Below are 16,292 nucleotides of genomic sequence, written 5' to 3' on the forward strand. Positions count from 1 at the left end.
TCCCAATGGAACTCTTCTAACTTTGTAGAATCTGCTTGTTCCTTGAGTTTTATCCTTTATCTGAATCCCTTAAATTTTCCTAGCTTGTCTGTGAACCATGCTTCGCAATGTACACAGTGGCACTTGACGTGTTTCCTTTAAAAAATATCATTGTATCAAAGTCCCCCACAACTTCAAAGGGCTTACCACCATACGCTACTGTAAAACGCAAAAACAGTTGATGGACAGAATGCAGAACAATGTCATACATTCACCCCAGTACAGAGATGTGGGCCTAATTCCATCGTTTTATTTGCATTCCACACCACCCCAGTTCAGACATGGCCATATGCAATCAGCCTTGACCCTGTGCCTCATGGGAACAGTCCAGACAGATTACTTTAAAACCACATCCTTGTCTTGAAAGTTTTTCTAGTCCTCCTCTCCAGTCAACGTAAATAGTGACCCAGAGTCAGCCATAATGAACGCACATACACCTTCAACATTTACCTGACAATAAGGTCTCTAATCATGGAAATATCTGTGAGCAAAACCTTATTGACAACATTCTAAAGTTGTTCTTCGACACACTGAATAACACTCATCACTTGATTCTGAAGATGTAGAATCATTTACAGCACTGGCAACTTTTTCCTTCTCCTTTGGATTTACACACTTTGGCGCAGTTTCCCTTTTTCTTAATATTTGCACACAATTTGCCAATAGCAGGAAAGAAAGTTGCATTTCCTAAATGATTGGTGCTCTCACATCAGTAACACTTTTAACTTTTAGACTTGACTTTGCCCTATTTACTGTGTTTGGTTCCCAACTCAGCCACTATTTGTTTAGTTAGTTGAGATACAGATATTTGTGCCATGTAAAATGCACCACTTTCAATGCCTGCAGCCAATTCTATAGCCTATTTTAAAGTTAAAGTAGTAGTAGTAAGTAGTTAGTAAAACCTCCTGAGCCTATCTGTTATTAGTATACTCTACTACTTGAGCTCTGATCAATTCATCTTCAATGTCTCTATACTCGCATGTTGATGCTAAAGTTCTCAGAGCACCTGGGGGCGCTAGAGGGCGCACGGCAGGATGGCTGGCTCCTGAGACAGCTCCGCTGGACGGGAGGCTGTCACCGCAATTATCACAGTGCTACTGGTTTCAAAATGCTCTGTTTTTGCGCTGTAAAGGCGTCGGAACACTAGCGGAATAGATGGCCGTGATCGCTAGAGCCCAGAATTGCACGATTCCGAAATTGCAGAGCTAAAAGGTGTTGCCGCGTCCGAAGCTACAAAATGGCTGCGCCCGTGGATTAATGCCGGGATCGGGAAACACCTGCAGAGACGCTAGAAAGGGCAAACGACTGCTTGCACATGCCTTCAAAGGACTGGAGAGGCTGCGGTGGGGAATCGTCTCCCAAGATCGGCACTGACGGAAACCTGTGAGTACGTTGACTACTGCATTCCACGGAGCGCCGCTTGCACACAAGATGGAGGCTGCGCTGAAACGCACACAGATTAGAGGTGCGACCCTACGGTAGCAACCGCTGCACTAACACAAATGCTCCAATCTCTGTCGGTGAAGATAACGCTCCTTGCCATGGCTCTGCATTGTATTATCAGTCCCCAAAGGCACCGGCTGCAGAACTAAGCAGAGCAAACGCGTGAAGGTGCGGCTAGCACACAGCGGCTCACACGCACGAACTGCAAAGGTGGAGGCCTGGTGAAGCGCGAGTCGGCGAGTACATGCGGATGCCTGCAGTGATATGACTTACAAAAGGGGGTGGTGATGAACAGAGTGTCTGAATTGAGCAGACCACTCTTACCCAGTCCAAAGATCAGGGCTTGATCCATCACCGTTATTTATCTCACTGCCCCATCCCAGCTCAGAACCTGGCTATATGCAAATCAGTCTGTCCCTGGCCCAGTGCATCATGGGAACAGGGCAGACTAAACTACCAAGCCAATTCTTTACCAGAAAGGAGACAAGCTACCGGGGACCGGTTTCTGGCATTTCAGCCTCTTCGGCCCGGCTTGCTTGAATCCTGATGGAGCAGTGAGAAAGGGACTCATGTCTGAGTATACCCTGCCACACCTATAGTGGCCAAAATCGATTTACAAAAGGGGGTGGTGATGAACAGAGTGTCTGAATTGAGCAGACCACTCTTACCCAGTCCAAAGATCAGGGCTTGATCCATCACCGTTATTTATCTCACTGCCCCATCCCAGCTCAGAACCTGGCTATATGCAAATCAGTCTGTCCCTGGCCCAGTGCATCATGGGAACAGGGCAGACTAAACTACCAAGCCAATTCTTTACCAGAAAGGAGACAAGCTACCGGGGACCGGTTTCTGGCATTTCAGCCTCTTCGGCCCGGCTTGCTTGAATCCTGATGGAGCAGTGAGAAAGGGACTCATGTCTGAGTATACCCTGCCACACCTATAGTGGCCAAAATCGATTTACAAAAGGGGGTGGTGATGAACAGAGTGTCTGAATTGAGCAGACCACTCTTACCCAGTCCAAAGATCAGGGCTTGATCCATCACCGTTATTTATCTCACTGCCCCATCCCAGCTCAGAACCTGGCTATATGCAAATCAGTCTGTCCCTGGCCCAGTGCATCATGGGAACAGGGCAGACTAAACTACCAAGCCAATTCTTTACCAGAAAGGAGACAAGCTACCGGGGACCGGTTTCTGGCATTTCAGCCTCTTCGGCCCGGCTTGCTTGAATCCTGATGGAGCAGTGAGAAAGGGACTCATGTCTGAGTATACCCTGCCACACCTATAGTGGCCAAAATCGATTTACAAAAGGGGGTGGTGATGAACAGAGTGTCTGAATTGAGCAGACCACTCTTACCCAGTCCAAAGATCAGGGCTTGATCCATCACCGTTATTTATCTCACTGCCCCATCCCAGCTCAGAACCTGGCTATATGCAAATCAGTCTGTCCCTGGCCCAGTGCATCATGGGAACAGGGCAGACTAAACTACCAAGCCAATTCTTTACCAGAAAGGAGACAAGCTACCGGGGACCGGTTTCTGGCATTTCAGCCTCTTCGGCCCGGCTTGCTTGAATCCTGATGGAGCAGTGAGAAAGGGACTCATGTCTGAGTATACCCTGCCACACCTATAGTGGCCAAAATCGATTTACAAAAGGGGGTGGTGATGAACAGAGTGTCTGAATTGAGCAGACCACTCTTACCCAGTCCAAAGATCAGGGCTTGATCCATCACCGTTATTTATCTCACTGCCCCATCCCAGCTCAGAACCTGGCTATATGCAAATCAGTCTGTCCCTGGCCCAGTGCATCATGGGAACAGGGCAGACTAAACTACCAAGCCAATTCTTTACCAGAAAGGAGACAAGCTACCGGGGACCGGTTTCTGGCATTTCAGCCTCTTCGGCCCGGCTTGCTTGAATCCTGATGGAGCAGTGAGAAAGGGACTCATGTCTGAGTATACCCTGCCACACCTATAGTGGCCAAAATCGATTTACAAAAGGGGGTGGTGATGAACAGAGTGTCTGAATTGAGCAGACCACTCTTACCCAGTCCAAAGATCAGGGCTTGATCCATCACCGTTATTTATCTCACTGCCCCATCCCAGCTCAGAACCTGGCTATATGCAAATCAGTCTGTCCCTGGCCCAGTGCATCATGGGAACAGGGCAGACTAAACTACCAAGCCAATTCTTTACCAGAAAGGAGACAAGCTACCGGGGACCGGTTTCTGGCATTTCAGCCTCTTCGGCCCGGCTTGCTTGAATCCTGATGGTGCAGTGAGCTAAAAAACGGTGTTGGATCTAGCCCTGATCTCTTGACTGGGTGAGAGTATTCTGTTTAATTCAGAGACTCTGTCCCTCACCACCCCTTGTTGTAAATATTTTTGTCCACCCTAAGCGTGGAAGGGTATACTCAGATGTGAGTCCCTTGCTCATTGCACCATCAGGATTCAAGCAAGCCGGGCCGAAGAGGCTGAAATGCCAGAAACCGGTCCCCGGTAGCTTGTTTCCTTCCCAGTGTAAGAATTGGCTTTTGTAGTTTGGTTTGCCCTGTTCCCATCATGCACTGGGACAGGAACAGACTAATTTGCATACAGCCAGGTTCTGAAACTGGGATGGTGCAGTGAGCTAAAAAACGGTGTTGGATCTAGCCCTGATCTCTTGACTGGGTGAGAGTATTCTGTTTAATTCAGAGACTCTGTCCCTCACCACCCCTTGTTGTAAATATTTTTGTCCACCCTAAGCGTGGAAGGGTATACTCAGATGTGAGTCCCTTGCTCATTGCACCATCAGGATTCAAGCAAGCCGGGCCGAAGAGGCTGAAATGCCAGAAACCGGTCCCCGGTAGCTTGTTTCCTTCCCAGTGTAAGAATTGGCTTTTGTAGTTTGGTTTGCCCTGTTCCCATCATGCACTGGGACAGGAACAGACTAATTTGCATACAGCCAGGTTCTGAAACTGGGATGGTGCAGTGAGCTAAAAAACGGTGTTGGATCTAGCCCTGATCTCTTGACTGGGTGAGAGTATTCTGTTTAATTCAGAGACTCTGTCCCTCACCACCCCTTGTTGTAAATATTTTTGTCCACCCTAAGCGTGGAAGGGTATACTCAGATGTGAGTCCCTTGCTCATTGCACCATCAGGATTCAAGCAAGCCGGGCCGAAGAGGCTGAAATGCCAGAAACCGGTCCCCGGTAGCTTGTTTCCTTCCCAGTGTAAGAATTGGCTTTTGTAGTTTGGTTTGCCCTGTTCCCATCATGCACTGGGACAGGAACAGACTAATTTGCATACAGCCAGGTTCTGAAACTGGGATGGTGCAGTGAGCTAAAAAACGGTGTTGGATCTAGCCCTGATCTCTTGACTGGGTGAGAGTATTCTGTTTAATTCAGAGACTCTGTCCCTCACCACCCCTTGTTGTAAATATTTTTGTCCACCCTAAGCGTGGAAGGGTATACTCAGATGTGAGTCCCTTGCTCATTGCACCATCAGGATTCAAGCAAGCCGGGCCGAAGAGGCTGAAATGCCAGAAACCGGTCCCCGGTAGCTTGTTTCCTTCCCAGTGTAAGAATTGGCTTTTGTAGTTTGGTTTGCCCTGTTCCCATCATGCACTGGGACAGGAACAGACTAATTTGCATACAGCCAGGTTCTGAAACTGGGATGGTGCAGTGAGCTAAAAAACGGTGTTGGATCTAGCCCTGATCTCTTGACTGGGTGAGAGTATTCTGTTTAATTCAGAGACTCTGTCCCTCACCACCCCTTGTTGTAAATATTTTTGTCCACCCTAAGCGTGGAAGGGTATACTCAGATGTGAGTCCCTTGCTCATTGCACCATCAGGATTCAAGCAAGCCGGGCCGAAGAGACTGAAATGCCAGAAACCGGTCCCCGGTAGCTTGTTTCCTTCCCAGTGTAAGAATTGGCTTTTGTAGTTTGGTTTGCCCTGTTCCCATCATGCACTGGGACAGGAACAGACTAATTTGCATACAGCCAGGTTCTGAAACTGGGATGGTGCAGTGAGCTAAAAAACGGTGTTGGATCTAGCCCTGATCTCTTGACTGGGTGAGAGTATTCTGTTTAATTCAGAGACTCTGTCCCTCACCACCCCTTGTTGTAAATATTTTTGTCCACCCTAAGCGTGGAAGGGTATACTCAGATGTGAGTCCCTTGCTCATTGCACCATCAGGATTCAAGCAAGCCGGGCCGAAGAGGCTGAAATGCCAGAAACCGGTCCCCGGTAGCTTGTTTCCTTCCCAGTGTAAGAATTGGCTTTTGTAGTTTGGTTTGCCCTGTTCCCATCATGCACTGGGACAGGAACAGACTAATTTGCATACAGCCAGGTTCTGAAACTGGGATGGTGCAGTGAGCTAAAAAACGGTGTTGGATCTAGCCCTGATCTCTTGACTGGGTGAGAGTATTCTGTTTAATTCAGAGACTCTGTCCCTCACCACCCCTTGTTGTAAATATTTTTGTCCACCCTAAGCGTGGAAGGGTATACTCAGATGTGAGTCCCTTGCTCATTGCACCATCAGGATTCAAGCAAGCCGGGCCGAAGAGGCTGAAATGCCAGAAACCGGTCCCCGGTAGCTTGTTTCCTTCCCAGTGTAAGAATTGGCTTTTGTAGTTTGGTTTGCCCTGTTCCCATCATGCACTGGGACAGGAACAGACTAATTTGCATACAGCCAGGTTCTGAAACTGGGATGGTGCAGTGAGCTAAAAAACGGTGTTGGATCTAGCCCTGATCTCTTGACTGGGTGAGAGTATTCTGTTTAATTCAGAGACTCTGTCCCTCACCACCCCTTGTTGTAAATATTTTTGTCCACCCTAAGCGTGGAAGGGTATACTCAGATGTGAGTCCCTTGCTCATTGCACCATCAGGATTCAAGCAAGCCGGGCCGAAGAGGCTGAAATGCCAGAAACCGGTCCCCGGTAGCTTGTTTCCTTCCCAGTGTAAGAATTGGCTTTTGTAGTTTGGTTTGCCCTGTTCCCATCATGCACTGGGACAGGAACAGACTAATTTGCATACAGCCAGGTTCTGAAACTGGGATGGTGCAGTGAGCTAAAAAACGGTGTTGGATCTAGCCCTGATCTCTTGACTGGGTGAGAGTATTCTGTTTAATTCAGAGACTCTGTCCCTCACCACCCCTTGTTGTAAATATTTTTGTCCACCCTAAGCGTGGAAGGGTATACTCAGATGTGAGTCCCTTGCTCATTGCACCATCAGGATTCAAGCAAGCCGGGCCGAAGAGGCTGAAATGCCAGAAACCGGTCCCCGGTAGCTTGTTTCCTTCCCAGTGTAAGAATTGGCTTTTGTAGTTTGGTTTGCCCTGTTCCCATCATGCACTGGGACAGGAACAGACTAATTTGCATACAGCCAGGTTCTGAAACTGGGATGGTGCAGTGAGCTAAAAAACGGTGTTGGATCTAGCCCTGATCTCTTGACTGGGTGAGAGTATTCTGTTTAATTCAGAGACTCTGTCCCTCACCACCCCTTGTTGTAAATATTTTTGTCCACCCTAAGCGTGGAAGGGTATACTCAGATGTGAGTCCCTTGCTCATTGCACCATCAGGATTCAAGCAAGCCGGGCCGAAGAGGCTGAAATGCCAGAAACCGGTCCCCGGTAGCTTGTTTCCTTCCCAGTGTAAGAATTGGCTTTTGTAGTTTGGTTTGCCCTGTTCCCATCATGCACTGGGACAGGAACAGACTAATTTGCATACAGCCAGGTTCTGAAACTGGGATGGTGCAGTGAGCTAAAAAACGGTGTTGGATCTAGCCCTGATCTCTTGACTGGGTGAGAGTATTCTGTTTAATTCAGAGACTCTGTCCCTCACCACCCCTTGTTGTAAATATTGCAGTGATATGACAGCATCCGACTGAAAACGCGGCGAAAGGCGTTGCGGCCACCTAAACACGTAATTAATGCAATTGTGGAGGCGCTATGCAACAGGAATAAAATAGGGCTAATCTGACACACATGTAAGGTGGTCTCTAGTATACCCAACACTGGGAGGTGAAATAACGTTGTTAACTGAATTTCGTGTGAATGCTGGCTGAGACAACACAACCTGTTGTTATGTGTCCTGTGACTGCGGTGTCCGAGTAGAGAAGTGGACGCGGACATGCTGCCGGTGACTGGCCGAGTGAGGCGGCCACCTGCGACTGCTGGTGTGACAATCTCTATAATTGCGATCTAGGCCCGATACCCCTGTTCACGCCGGATGACCACGGTGACCAGAAGGGGACACGCTGTTCACGCCGTCCCGCGCTTGAGCTGCGACACACCGAGACAAGCAAGCAAGATGGGTAAGCCGGAAAAGCAACATGCAAAACTGCAATTTGAGGCAAAGAAGCAGAGTAAGGAAACTAGCAGTTTGCCTGAGGCAGAAGGGGACAATGACATTAACGAGGGCACAGGCGTGGAGGGTGTGCTACGGGCCATACAACGCAGCCTGCAAGAAATTAATGGAAAGCTGGACACATTAACTCAGCGTGTTGATCATATGGCCGCAAAAATGGACAAACATAGAGAACGGCTTGTGGAAGCGGAAACGAGAATATCGGCAGTTGAAGACGTCTCCAGCACCAACACCAAGAGCTGCACCAACATGGAGAAGGCACTAGACACTTTGCGCATCAAGGCAGAGGATTTGGAAGCGAGATCTCGACGCAACAATATTCGCATAGCGGGCCTTCCGGAATCAACAAACACGGGAAAAATGGAGCAATATATAGTGGACCTCCTCAAAGAACTATTTGGAGCGGAGGAATTTTCATCGGTGTTTCTGGTGGAACGTGCTCACCGATCCCTTGCGCCACGTCCGAAGCCGGGGGCCCTCCCACGAATCATCATAGCCCGTCTACTGAACTATAGAGACAGGGATGTGGTCCTCAGGCGGGCTCGGGAGAAGGGAGACGTCACACACCAGGGTAATAAACTTGCGTTCTACCGTGACCATACCATGGCTGTCCGAATGGCCCGTAAAGAGTTCCAACCAGCGAAGAAGAAACTGCGGGACCTGGGAGTAGAATACTCTATGCTCTACCCGGCAAAATTAAAGGTGACTCATGCAGGACATTCCACGGTCCTCCCCACACCACAGGCGGCGCATGAATATATCAAAAAGCTAGGAAGAAGGCGACGAACGTCAGGCTGAGATGAGCAGCAAGAAGACGAGGATTGAGCGGCCTGAAGCAGGTAAAGGTGTTACATTGCTAATTCACTAGACTATGTGTTTCTGGCACCTTTTTATTGTATTGTCCCTATGACTGAACGAGTGCCACCTTATACACTGTAAGCGGTATACAGAGGCAATAATCAGGCTCTGAACATTGTGACCAGCATTAGCAGAGATCAAACATTTGCAAGACAGCCGAAAAAGAGGGCCATCTACACTGTAGGCTGTTGAAATGCTAAGTGAACTAGACAGACAATGCTACTAGGCCCTGAGACCACTTTAACGTAAAAACACGTGCACCGATAACATGGCGGATATATAAAATACATCAGGTTAATGGGCAGAGAAGAAGATACCCCATACTGGCACTACTTTAGCACAGACAGAGAGAGGCATGCAGACTCCCTAAAGTCAAAGGCAATTAAAGTTAAACTACTGGAAGCCTCAAGATGTTGTGCGCTGTAGATCAGCGAAGTAGAATTGTAGGCGCACCCACATGCAGCACTATGTGCACGTTTTGTTAATTGTAACAGGACACCCGTCCGCATACACACAGTTGGAAGAAATGTGCGCAAATAATGGAGTTCCACACGGTTAATGGAACTGTTTGGGGACGCTGGCGGACAGAGCGAACTGTGTGGCCCAGATTGGGGAACACTGCACTTTGCTACAAGGCAAGCATTTGGGCATAACTAGATGTGTACAGCTAGTGGGCTGAGTTGCAACTGAGCGTGACCTTCCTGACACAGCAGCGCAGAAATGTACTGGGACTAGTGCCGGCACTCTGGGAGCGAGTACAAAACGGACCCGGATGGCAAACGTCAGGGCCATGATACATAACACAGAATAACGACAGTGCCAGAGTTGGCCATGAATTACTAGCACTACGATCACGTTCTGATTGTTGGGACAGTCTACCCGTCCACATCCACAATGTGGGTGGAGAAGTGTGCACCTGGTGGACCCCCTACATGGGTGTCCCCTGACACATGTTGGTTTTACAATTTAACCTGTTTGGGGTTTTGGCTTTGGCAGCATTGGGTTGCTGAAGTGGGTGGTGGGAGAAGATAACAGTTGGGGATGTTCATTACAAATCACTGTATCTGAGAAACATTGCAAACTCCGAATTACGTTATCTGTATGAGATGGTAGATTTCCTTGTCACTGATAAGAGGTCACAGCGCACACTACATTTGGTACACAACGCCGAGCAAATACGATGTAACCGAGACACACACTGAAGTCATAAAAGAAACTAGCCTAAATCTTCTCACCTGGAATGTACGAGGTATGAATCACCCCAAGAAAATACGCCTAAAGTTTGCATACCTTACTAGGCATAAGATAGATATTGCTTTCCTCCCGGAAACGCACATTGCAGCGCATACGCCAACAACCATAGGAAGCAGATGGGCGGAATCTGTGCATAGCTCCAATTACTCATCATACGCACGAGGCGTAAGCATTCTGATAGGGAAGGGTATTAATTTCCGAGTGTCGAGGGTGCTCAAAGATCCAGAAGGTAGATATGTCATAGTGCTTGGTCTACTTAGACACCAGTCTGTAGCTTTGATAAACTCGTACGGACCAAATGCGGATGACCCCAGTTTTTTCACTAAGCTATGGCACACCATTTCCAATCTAAACACGCCACACCTGGTGTGGGGTGGAGATTTCAATATAGCATTGCGAGATGGGTTGGACAGATCACCTAACACAATAGAAACACACAAACGGGCGTGAGCAGAGTTACTAGATGCTATAGAAGAGTTACACCTAAAAGACATTTGGAGAACTCGTAATCCAGGACATTCAGCAGCCACACACATCTCAGCTGCACATAATAGTTGGTCGAGACTTGACTACTGGTTAGGGTCAGGTGATGTCTCTTTATGGACAAACGATGTTAAGCATCTATCACGCACACTCTCAGACCACAGCCCAGTATTACTGTCACTACAACTGCCTAATTACGTGCCACCACCCTTCGCCTGGCGATTCAATGCAACAGCGCTACTTGATACAACATACACAGAAACCATACACAAAGCCATAGTAGAATACTTTGACCTTGACGCTCCAACGACTGAAGATAAAGGGGTATTGTGGGAAGCATTTAAAGCTACGATACGGGAAAAGTGTATCAGTACAACAGCTGGGATACTGAAAGACAGGCAACAAATACAAACAAGAGAGTCTAAATTGAGTGAACTGGAACATCAATACGAATGCACACAAGACACTGTCATACTGGGGATATCGAACAGCTCCTGACTGAGCATCAGGAATATGCAAATGCAGAACTTAAGTACATATCGAAGAGGGGTATAGCCAGAACATATGGAGAAAGTGGTAGGCCTGGAAGGGCGCTAGTTCGCAAGATATGTACAGGTCATGCCCCACAGCACATTCTTACAGTATGAGACACAACGGGAGCTAACAGGTATGACGTGAAAGGGATATTGGAAGAATTCCGAAAGACTTCTGGCCAACTCTATAAATCGAACCTATGCATGTCACCGGACACCATGCTAGATTACATAGCGGATGTCGAAATAGCTTGGCTGTCAGATGGTCTCAGAGCATACTTGTCCAGCCCGATCACTGTTGAGGAAGTGACCGAGATCATTAAAACTCTCCCAAACGGCAAAGCACCAGGGCCTGATGGCTTCACTGGCGAGTTCTACAAGGCATTTGTAGACCAATTGGCCCCACACTTGGTGGAAATGTATGGGGAAGCGCATGAGAAGCAAATCCTCCCAGCGTCTCTTCGAGAAGCGATGCTAATAACACTACTTAAACCTGGGAAAGATCCAGAAATATTCGACTCGTACAGGCCATTATCGCTTATCAACGTAGACGCCAAAATACTTACCTGTTTGCTGGCCACACGTCTTAAGCCCCTAATGCCATCACTGATTAGACCAGATCAGTCAGGTTTTATACCTGAAAGGTCAACAACACATAATACGAGAGCGCTGTTTGCACTCTTCCATTACTTAACACCAGAAACCAAAGCCGCGGCAATCCTACTGGACGCCGCGAAGGCCTTCGATACAATTGAATGGGAGTATTTACATGCAGTGTTGAGACGAATGGGCTTTCCGACAATGTTTACACATTGGATCCCAATGCTATATACGGACCTGTCAGCAAGGATAAGGGTGAATGGTTATGTTTTGGACACCATAGTGATAGGTAGAGGGACTAGACAGGGCTGCCCCCTGTCCCCTCTGCTGTTCGCATTAGTGCTGGAGCCTTTAGCGTGCAAAATCAGACAACATCACCATTACTCAGCGCTTCAGTTTCCAACGAGACCCCTGTACATATCTCTATATGCGGACGATATGGTGCTATATGTGAAAGACCCTGCCCAAAACCTCAACCCCCTGATGAGGGAATACATTAAATTTGGCCAACACTGGTCTGCAAATCAACTGGGCTAAGTCTCAAATACTGGCGCTATCAGACAGCACCACCCCATTCACATTGGATTACCCGCTGGAATGGCAGGAAGAACCCACAAGATACTTGGGCATCTGGTGTTGTGTTCTATCTAGGACCCCGATCAATATTGTGACCTTATGCCCCTATACGGCTATAATCAATACATATCCCTATAATGGCATAAACGATCAGAGCCATATTTCAGTAACTCGTCTCTGCAGCTCGTTTCAGTACATGACACAGCAGAAGCCACTTCCTTAGATTCCTAGACAACACGCAGAGTTCTTTCGACAGCTCAAACCCCCAGCAATCTGGGAAAGCCCCGCTTGCTTTGTTTTGATTACTAATAGAACTCCTGCGAGCACTGTAAGAACGACCAGTTCTTAGTGACATCTTTATTGACGTCTTATGTCCAAAAACTTACGTCAAACTCGGCACCTTCCAGGTATAAATAATACCGATGTTGCCTTAAGCAAACACGACGGTGGTGGTGAATACTGGAGCAGAACAGCTGTCCCTTGCAGAGCCCAGCAGATGCGAGAAGCCCACGGACGCTGCCCCTCCTCTTTGACGCGCTGAGAGAGATGCTGTCTTTTCTCCTGCCGAGAAAATCCAGCTCCGGCGTTTCCAGCCTACCCTTGCGGGTGACTGGAATATCGAGTCCTGAGAGGAGATACCAGACCTCCAACATTCTATTCCAGAGGTACGGTGCTGACTAAACCCTTAGAGAGAATTCTTGAAGCAAACCCTTGGCAAAACCAACTTAACTCAAACTGCTACTTGCTTACTCCCTCCCATGTATTAGGCTTAGGTCAGGTGCACCGGGGTAGGCGTAGTTAGAAGCACCAGGTAAGGACGTTAGCCAAATGTATATATGAATGTATATATTTTATTCATTTTAACCATCTTATGGCTAAGAAACCACATCAATGCTTTTACAGTATTATTTCGTAATACTCCTTTTACTGTACGCACTTTTGATAATAACAAGTCTTGCAATTGTGGCAATTCATTTCTCTTGCATGAGAAGGAAGACTGTTCAATAAATAATACCTTTTTATTTTATTTCTCTCTATTCTCTGCATACTGGTGAAAGTAATTCTGCACAACTGACTGAGTGAAATAGCTGTCTATTGTTTCACACGACTCTAGAGATTGACTCTTATTCTGAGGAGCAAAGTTGTCATGTTAATGCGGTTGTCGGAAGCTGAATCCCTTCTTGTCTGAGCCAGGGAAGCTGATCACTTCCTATTCAGTCAAGAAAGTTTCCAGTGACCTCTGAGCTAGCTGGCGCAAACCTAAATTAAGTCTAACATAGTCAGTAGAGACCTAGAAGATCGCAGTCCTACGTCTACACTGCTGTTTATGTTATTCCAATGCGCGGGCTTATAGGGAAAATAGGAACTACACTACACTGGTACCACCGGGACCCTGAACTGGTCATTCGTACAAATTATGGGAGGGCTATAACGGAATTGGAGGAGAAAATAAACAGATGGAACAAATTGCCACTTTCATTAGCAGATAGAACTGCAATAGTAAAAATGGTGCTACTACCCAAATTCCTTTATTTATTTAACAACATTCCCATCAAACCACCGGCAGAAGTCTTCCGAAATATCAATAAACTGGTACTGAACCTCGTCTGGGCTGGAAAACAAGCTAGACTAGAACTTCAAACACTAACGCTACCTTATGGACAGGGTGGTTTCAAGGTGCCAGATCTTTATCTATATTACCTGTGCGCACAAGCAAAATTTGCATTCTTCTGGTAACACAAGATACCATTCATGTCGCACGTAGCAATTGAAACGGGAGATGCCCACCCCATTCCATTGTCAGCAATACTGCCACACAAACGTTTGCCACTACACGCAAGGGACATAAATACAATAGACACCACCAACAAGGCATGGTACCTGATGGGCAAAAAGGCAGGAAAGCTCCCATTGTACGCGCCTGACTTACCTTTGGCACATCATCCGGAGCTATCGGTAACACAAGAAACAGTAGGTATGGAATTGTTACAACGGGCAGGAATAGATAAAATGGGTGATCTTCATGAAGAAGGGCGATTCAAGACACTAGATGCATTGAGTTATATTAGCAACCCGACGTTATTATTCACTTTCACTTATTACCGATTACAAAGGGTGATGAAAGAACTGTACACTATGTATCCTGAAGAACCTCAGCAACTGCTCTCATTACAATATCTATTAACTACACCCACAGCGGCACATATAGTATCTAGGCTGTACGCCAGGTTGCAAGAAGACATTGCGAAGGGTACTGACAAAATGAGACTTAAATGGAACAACGCTATGGTTGAGCCACTATCCCCAGAAGAATGGTCTACAGCATGTATGCTAACTGATATGCTTACTCCGAATGGTAACCTAAGAATAATTCACTACAAGTACTTGCATCAAATGTACTACACACCGCTCAGATTGCATAGATATGGACTGAGTGCAGACTCTAGATGCAAGAGATGTAGGATGGAAGAGGCTGATTTTGTGCATCTAGCATGGGAATGCCCTAAAATAGCCGACTATTGGAGGGAAGTGACAGACGCACTAGGCGTAATGTTGGGCATGCCCATAGATTGCTCAGTAAAAGTGTGCCTACTAGGCCTGGTCCCGATGTTACGAGCGAGAAAGCGTAGGTTCTGTGTGATTGCGCTATTAATGGCTAAGCGTAGAGTTTCGCTCCACTGGAACAGCAAAAAATATCCCAAGCCGAAGAACTGGTTGGCAGATCTCACATACTGTAAAGACACATTAAATACCTATGAGGAGGAGCTGCCTGCAGGCTCTATACCCAAAGACTACTGGATGTACCTGATTGAATATCTCAAGGGGAGGCCATCACCAGAGGCAGAGAACACTGAAGAGTATTAGATGGGCTAGTTAGTGTGGGGAAACGCCATGTCAGGAATACACAACATGCGCAAATCATAGTAGGAGTGAAAATGTTGTGATGCAGTGATCCCTGTATAGTTACAGAAAGGTTGAGTATGTTTATATACGAGAAACTGAAAATTGTTCTACTGTAATGTCGGATCAGATATAACTTGCATCAGGTACATAAAATGTAACGAAGATTAATGCTAAACGCCGCCGGACCTCCGGGTTGTCGGTATTAAAGCTGTGTCCCACTGTTAACTACATCACTATCGCCACTACTGATATGCTGCCGGCCCCAGGGTTGTAGGCGAAGAAGCTGTGTACTGAATGAAAGATGCAATAAAGCAGTTTGAACACCATAAAAAAAAGTTCTCAGAGCACCCATATAACTTTCCAAGGGCTATACAAATAATTAACGTCGTCTGTAGAACGTATGCAGTTCAAGAACTATATTTTTCTGGGGTTTAAACCTCACATCTAACATTTTAAGTGAGATGCATATTCATCTTCTATATTTTTCTACCTTCTGGGCCCAAACAATGTTTTAATAATGCAAATTTCTTTTTGTGTGTAAAATCATGCTTATCGATAGCATGAAGATATGTCTCAAAACCTTCCTTACGTTCCCAATCAGTGGAAGGATGGCCTGGACGAGGAAGAAACGAAGGTGGAGAAATTATATTCTGCTGCATTCTCCTGAAAGTGCTGTGAACCTGCCAAAATGATCCGCCCCAATTGCAATTTTTTACTGTTGGACCTAAATAAGTGTCATCACACATTTTAAACTTAGAGTGCACATCCCTCTAGCATATGCACCTAACACTCTACATACACTTCATGTTTGCTAGTGTTCTGTTAAAGTCACAGTAAAGGTGTTGTTTTAAAATCAAACTATTCTCAACAAATTCAGTATCACTATTCGAGTGTGCACCCATTGCACAATGTGCAGTGCACTGCCTTATGTGACATGCAAAGGTATATCAAGAAATTAGGTGTGCATATGTTATGGTATGTTATATTAATGGTTTGTTTGAGCACACAGCTGCCCCAGCTAAGGGGCGTCCCGGCGCTGACCGTAACATAGTACCGGAAAGGAAACTCCGTACGCTGAGGAGTGTACGGAGTTAAGAGTGGACGGAGTAACTCAGGGCTGGTACCTTTCAAGATTTTAAACGCTAAACAGAGTGTCTTGAACTGGATTCTGGCTTGAATCGGTAGCCAGTGTAAGGCTCTGATGGTGGCTCTAGCAGAGCATCTGCGAGGTAGTCCGACAAGAGCTCGGGCTGCTGA

This window comes from Lissotriton vulgaris, chromosome 7, assembly GCF_964263255.1.
Source record: "Lissotriton vulgaris chromosome 7, aLisVul1.2, whole genome shotgun sequence".
In the NCBI taxonomy this organism is placed as follows: domain Eukaryota; kingdom Metazoa; phylum Chordata; class Amphibia; order Caudata; family Salamandridae; genus Lissotriton; species Lissotriton vulgaris.